This window comes from Dioscorea cayenensis, unplaced genomic scaffold (genome assembly GCF_009730915.1).
Source record: "Dioscorea cayenensis subsp. rotundata cultivar TDr96_F1 unplaced genomic scaffold, TDr96_F1_v2_PseudoChromosome.rev07_lg8_w22 25.fasta BLBR01001300.1, whole genome shotgun sequence".
NCBI classification, from domain to species: Eukaryota; Viridiplantae; Streptophyta; class Magnoliopsida; order Dioscoreales; family Dioscoreaceae; genus Dioscorea; species Dioscorea cayenensis.
The window spans coordinates 1-6,802 of NW_024087691.1; the positions used below are offsets into that span (position 1 = coordinate 1).

The window sequence follows — 6,802 nt, forward strand, 5'->3', positions numbered from 1 at the left end:
CTTTTGCTCTCTTACTTGTTGTTTTTATTGTTGAGAATTGAATCATTTTCACACTTATCACTATTGATCTTCAACATAGCTAAGAATCAAATTAAGTGGTTTCTCCCTACTCCTTGTGGATTCGATACCAGCTCACGGGATTATTACTTCGACAAAGCTGTGCACTTACTTGGGATATACATGAGTACCTTGTCACTCAAGCATCATTGCTTCTTCATTATCCACTTCATGAGTCGAGACATACCTGGTATGGATCCGGGTTTAACATTTCATGCATGTATTCATCAACAATCTCATAAGTAGTATCTAGAAAATACAAGTATCATCGAAAGTGAGAGAATACCTGCCAAGGTTTTGGCAAGGCGATATGTGAGCTTGTCATCTCCAACTCTCAAGGTTAGCTACCCCTACATCGATGTCAATCAATGCCTGTAGAAGTCCATAAAAGCGGTCTCCCAAGTACCAAGGGTACATCCGGCTTTCTTATCGATGTCTAACACCACAAAATCTATAGGAAAAATATGCTTGTCTGCAACTTGAGCAAGCACATCTTGATACCCCTTAGATGTCTGCCCGTTCGATCCGTAATTACAAAGTTATCCGAGTTGGTCTGAGGCTCATCCAAGCCTAGCCTACAAAAGAAGGTGTATGGAATGGCGTTGACAACTGGCCTGAGTTCACTGATGCCATTTATTCACCAAATTGCGATATTACAGCGGAATGATGAAGCTTCCGGGTCTTTCTTCTTGATGCGCATGTTGTTTTGTAACACCGGGCGAGCAAAGGCAGTCTAAGATCAACTGAAGCATTCTCCTCTAACTTCCCTTATTAGTCAACAAGTCCTTCACAAATTTTTGCATACTTAGTGACGACGTACGAGATATGCGTGTATGTGACATGAGTACGGGTGTCAGTAATAATTACCCGGTGAGTGGGTGAGTCGAATCCCACGAGGGAGCAGAGGGCTACTAGTACTAACTTCTTCTCTGCTTTCTAACCTAATGATAAAATGGAAAGGTGTGGTGATCTAATGTGTGAAGAAGTGAATCCAGGAGATGAATATGCAAGGGTTAAATGGATGGAGATCTCAATCCCGGTAAAAAGTGGGGTATTTGGGCGATACTCCTAGGATTCGACTATTAGGTACCCAGAATAAGCAAAGTGTTTCTATGAAGAGTAAGTTAAGTGGTGGAAATCCAAATATAATCGGATCCGACCTCCCGATCACCGATACTAGTCCCCTACGAGGTCCCGGTGGAGAAATCGCTCAATCTCAACACCTCGCACACATATGGCTGCAAAGCACTCTAGGGATTCCAAGAGTTATATCCGATTCTAAAGATTGATCCAACCCTAATTCCCGGTGAAGGATCCTAACCACCTACGAGGTCCGGTGGAGAAATCTCTCAATCTCACGCCTCACACCAAATATGGTTGCATAGGCTTAAGGAGCGGAGATAGGGAATACACTCAGTCGGAGGCGGGAGGGACACTCCACTATCTCATGACTCACCCTCTCAGCCCCTCTTTAACCTTGAGTTCTAACTCTAATGGAGACCTCTCTAACATCAAAGTAACAAATCATGCAAATCCAATCAACCACAAGGATTAATTAAAAAAGCAAGCAATGAGAATACAAGATTAAAACTTAATCAAACTCGGATTAAATAGAAATACTAAGCAAATCCACAAAAGATGAGAATCCTAGGGTTCACAAGCCCAAATACCCTCTAGGGTTTTAGCTCTCCATGGAGCAACATACAAAAACACACCATCAATGAATGAAAGTACATTAAAACCATAGAAATAAACCCCCTTATATATGAGCTGATGGCCTTGATGGAGAGCTCGGCGTCTTGAAGGACCCACTCCGAAGCTAGGTTCACGGTGGTTTCCTTGATGCTATAGCGGAGGAGGAATCGATCAAAGTTGGTGACGAGTGCCTCCAAAGCCACAAAGACCCCCTCTCCAAACCCTAGCCGTCTCACCCCTCAAGAGCCGCACAAAGATGAGAAAGAATAGAGGCAAAATGGCTATTTATAGGGCCTTAGATGCGTGTCATGCATCACATGCCTCTCAGCGCGGTGTGGATTTTTCCCGCAGCGGCGTGGCGCAGAGGCCCCTCCAGCGGGCGCGGAGATTTCCAGCAGGTGCGTAGCTGATGATTTGCTCTGATGCTGCTACGATTACTATTTCTATAGTACTTTTCACGGCAGCGGTCCAAACACTCTTCTCTTGAGGCCACATGTCAGAGACTGCGTCCGTGTGGTAGGGTACGTAAAACTTTTCTTCGTCGCGTATCTTTGAGAGGTCTTGCAATCTTCACAGAGAAGGAATATGAAGATATAGCTGCTGCTATTGCCCTTCAAATAGTGAATTGACTTGAATCTTCTTGGAAGTTGTCACACATCTCCACGTTTTATGAAGCTGCTCTCGTGTCTTGGTACTTGAATTGAACAAGAACTCCCCAACATTGTGTCTTTATAGCCTATCTTTGCTTCCTTTTTTTACTCTTCAGGCATTCACAACCTATATGCATAAAAGAACACCAAATACACAATATGAGACATAAACCACAGTAAAAATGATGCTCAATGCATGTAAAATATATATAAAAATATGTCTACTCAAGCACTTATCACTTAGGCATTTGGGCGATGCCTCGATAAAAGGAATATTGATTTGGAGTTGCTTGAACAAACTCGGGGAACTTCTTGTACTATTCATCTCCTTGGTTATTCTTCAATCTAGAGGGATAAAGAGTTCTTGCCTTGAAAGTTGGGTGTGCCACCTCCTTCTCTTTGCTTGCTCCCTCATCAACCTCTATAACCTCGAGTGCGTGTTCATTGGGCCTCTCACTCGGGAAGCCTACCTTCAACCTCACGGCCATTTCTCAAAGTGATCGCCTTCACATGCGCTCTGGGATTGGTCTCGGTATTACTCGGCAAGCTTCCTTGTGGCCTTTTTCGATGAGAATTTGCAATTTGCCCACTTGATTTCAAGATTGTACAAAGAGGCGGTGTGGTTGCGAGTGTAGCCTCAAGTGATTGAAACCTTGTATCGGCGATTGCACAAACCTAGTCGAGGCCTTCTCTAAATTGGTCGTTTTAGGTCTCCAAACACGAAACTCGAGTTTTTCCATGTTTGGGGCTTGTTGTTGTTGTAAACTACAGTGGCCCCATGGCCTTTTGTGAACCTTAGTTGCTCCATGAGAAATTGAGATGACTCTTCCAACCCAATTGTAGGTGTTGCTATATGGATTCCCTTGGTTACTCATTGCATTATCCACAAAATCAACCTTCTCAACCCGAAGATGCATCACCAATGGAAATCGAGCGATCAGGAGGAAGCATGTCCTGCCACCACCCGGTACAAGTAGTCATTCTTTGCCACTCTATCCGAAGTTAGAAGATCTAACTTCTTACTCAACAATTCCACTTGGTAGCCAATGAACTTACATCTATCTCATGGAGCCCGGCACTTTTTCTTCTCCTAGCATTCCATTAGTAGCTATTTAACACCATTTCTTCAATTTGTTGTGCAGGCCTCACAGGGGTCTTTCTACCTAAAGGTACCTTCTGCTGCATCCAAGAGTTGCCTTGTACTCGAATTCAACCTATTGTAAAAGGTATGAACAATCAACCACTCCGGGAATCCGTATTGCGGGCACTTTCTTAGGAGCTCCTTGAACCTTTCCCACATCTAAAATAGAGACTCCAATTCTGACTGTACAAAGGACAAGATCTCATTCCTAAGATTTGAAGGTTTTTCGGGAGGGAAATAACGGGACAGAAAAGCTTCTACAATCTCCTCCCATGTGGAAATCGATGCTCTAGGTAATGAGTGTAGCCACTCTTAGCTCTCCCCTTTAAGGAAAATGGGAAGGCTCTCAGACTAGTGGCATCATCAGTCGCCTTGTTTATCTTAAGCATATCACACACCTCGAGAAAGTTCTCTATATAGTGTATTTGGATCCTCAGTCGGCCAAACCATTAAAAGCTGTCCGGATTGCTACAACATGTGGATGAATACCGACTTTAGCTTTCGAAGTTACGAGTGCATGTCGGGAATAGTGAATAGAAACACAATGATTGCTATCTAACTAAGATGAGAATAAATCGATTATATGATGAATGAGATTTATATAAAAAGAGATAAAAGAAATAAGAACGAGAGGCACAATAAAATTGAGAGATAAGACAATCGATATAAATAGGGTACTCAGATATTGTTCCACCTAGGACAATCGTTTCAAGTGCAAAACCAACTATTATGCTTCCTAACTAATGCATTAATGAGTCATGGAGATCTTAAGATACATGGTCCCCAAATCTAAGAGTCAACCATGACTAACTCTACATCAATTTTAACATTCACACGATTATACTGAGGTTCAAGGCGGCTCTAGGGAGTTCTAAGTGATAAACCCTATTCCTATGTGTAGAGCCTAACCCTTTGGTCGAGTCGGAAGGTCCAGTAGTCGCAATTAAGACCTGGGTGCGAAAAATCACTTCAAAGCTTCATTCCATTGCCTTTGCAGCTAAACCCCGGTGGAGGTCATCCCTTAGCCGTTCACTCTACTATGACCACAAAGAACTTAGGAAATGGAGGTAGAGTAAATCAAATCGGGAGGAAAAGGGACACTCTGCTACCTCTTGACTCACCCTCTCAAACTTATCCAATCTAGCTTTGTCTAACCCTCATGGGTGTCACCCATCCACAATGGTTACCAATATAGACTTTCGACCCTAGTGTCACTCTAAAGGGAGAAATCATTCGACAAGCATTCAAGATTGGATCTCAATTAAAAAGATCGATAAAAGGAATGCATAATAAAATGTTTAAAGAAACAATAAATTTGTAATACCACGAACCTTTGGATAATTCTTTGGAAAAAAATATTCGAGGGAGTATTACTACGATTTGCTGATAATATTTTTTATCTGAGTAATTTTTGGTGAGAAACCCAAGCGGAAAGAACAGAGGACTTAAATGTAAAAAGTTTTTTAAAAAAATTTTTGGGTTAAAAATAAATGAAAAGGATGGACATGAAATGTTTATGGAAAGCAGAGGGGCTGAAAAGTAAGATGGAAGGATCTTTTTAAAAATGTTGTGTTATAACACTGGGGACCGTTGGGTAATTTGAAAAGGACCTTTTTGAGAATACTATTTCATAATTCAGGGATCATTGGTGAGTTTTTCAGGGACTGTTTTGTAAGAAAAAATATATTTGGAGGGATTGAAAGTGAATTTCGGCTGAAAATGTAATTTAGAGGAAAAAAATCTAGGGTTTGAGAAATTGTTCATCTTCTTCTCCATCTTTGTGCTACTGATAACCGAGAAGAAAAAAATAAAATAAAAAAATGAAGAAATGAGGAGAAAAAAATGGGAGATTTGAGGTGGGGGATGGGAGATCATGGGAGGGAGGCTCGTGGGAGGGATGGTTTTAGTTGGTAAGAGCTTTTCTTGGTGTATTTTTTTGATGAATGAGTGTATGTATGCATGTATATATGTGTATTTGATGGATTTGATGAAGATAATGATGGATTTGAGTAGGAAAAAAACATGTTTAATGGTTATAGATGATTGTTGCTTCAATTTGTGTTGAAAAAAATCATTGTATTTGTGATGAATCTAAAGCTTGAATGAAGGATGAGATTTTTCGGTTTCTTGTAGCAATTCTTTGTAACACCGAGATTAGGAGTTTAGTTTAGTTAATTAAGTTGATTATTACGATGATTAAGGTGTTAATGATGATGGTTGGATTGGAATTGGTTGGGTTTAGCCAAGTTGATTTGGTTGAGTTGAGGGCTTGATCAAATCGAGTTGAAATGGGTTGAGGTTTGGTTCGGTTGATTTTTAGGTTAAGGGTTTTTGGACTGAACCAAGTTGGTTCAATGGATTTTTGAATAAAAATTGAATTGGTTAGTTTGGTTCGATGAAATTGAGTTTTGGTTTTCGGTCTTGATTAAAAAGCTTGGTTCGAGGGAATTAAGATTGGTTCGAGATTGGTTTAGGCTGTGTTTGAGTCTAAAGGCGGGTTGGTTTAAATACAATGTTGAAAGCCAATTGGACTATCTCGGTCGGGTTTTAACCGATTGGAGTGAGTGGGCCCAATAGAGTTGATTATTATTTTTTGTATTTTTCTTTTGAGTTTTAAATATGTTATTTATTTTTTTATTATATTATTCTATTAGGTGTTGTTCGAGTCTTGGGAGGGAGTTCAGGTCTAGCAAGGAACCCAAGGACACCAGGTGAGTTGGTAGTGGCTATTATTTTTAAATAATTGATTAATTATTATTATTTTTGAAATAATTGTTTAATAGCTAGTATTTTTGGAAATAAATGTTTAAGTATTTCATTTTATCATGTTTAATTGCAGTATAAAGGTTGAAATATACTTATATTTATTTTTCCTACGATGTTCATGATAACTCAGTATTGATACATCGAGTTTTGTATAATTATACGTATTTGTGAATAGTGAAAATACATGTATATGTGATTTTAATTATTCAATTCTTGTATTTATTTTTGATGGGTATATATGCTTTGATTTGGAGTGATTTGCGAAACCATGTGAGCATATTAAAGATGTTTTATCGGCATTGTTAGTAGAATTGGTTTTCATTCCTGGTATAGGAATGGTATCATGGATCTTTACTGGCATTATGCGTGGTTATACTTTTTGGCGTTGGCTTTGTGGAAAATAATGTTTATTTTCGTGATGTGAATACTTGTCTGGAAAAGGATCACGTGATATGATTTATATCGGATGGTATTATTACTTGTATTTACTTGA

General features: G+C 39.7%; 1 non-coding gene across 1 annotated transcript; it reads left to right on the forward strand.

Moving 5' to 3' along the window:
- Positions 1 to 3,652: 3,652 nt before the first annotated feature.
- On the forward strand, positions 3,653 to 3,759 carry LOC120256131. Its single transcript, XR_005535185.1, has one exon. It is a non-coding gene; the product is annotated as a small nucleolar RNA R71 (small nucleolar RNA).
- Positions 3,760 to 6,802: the final 3,043 nt, after the last annotated feature.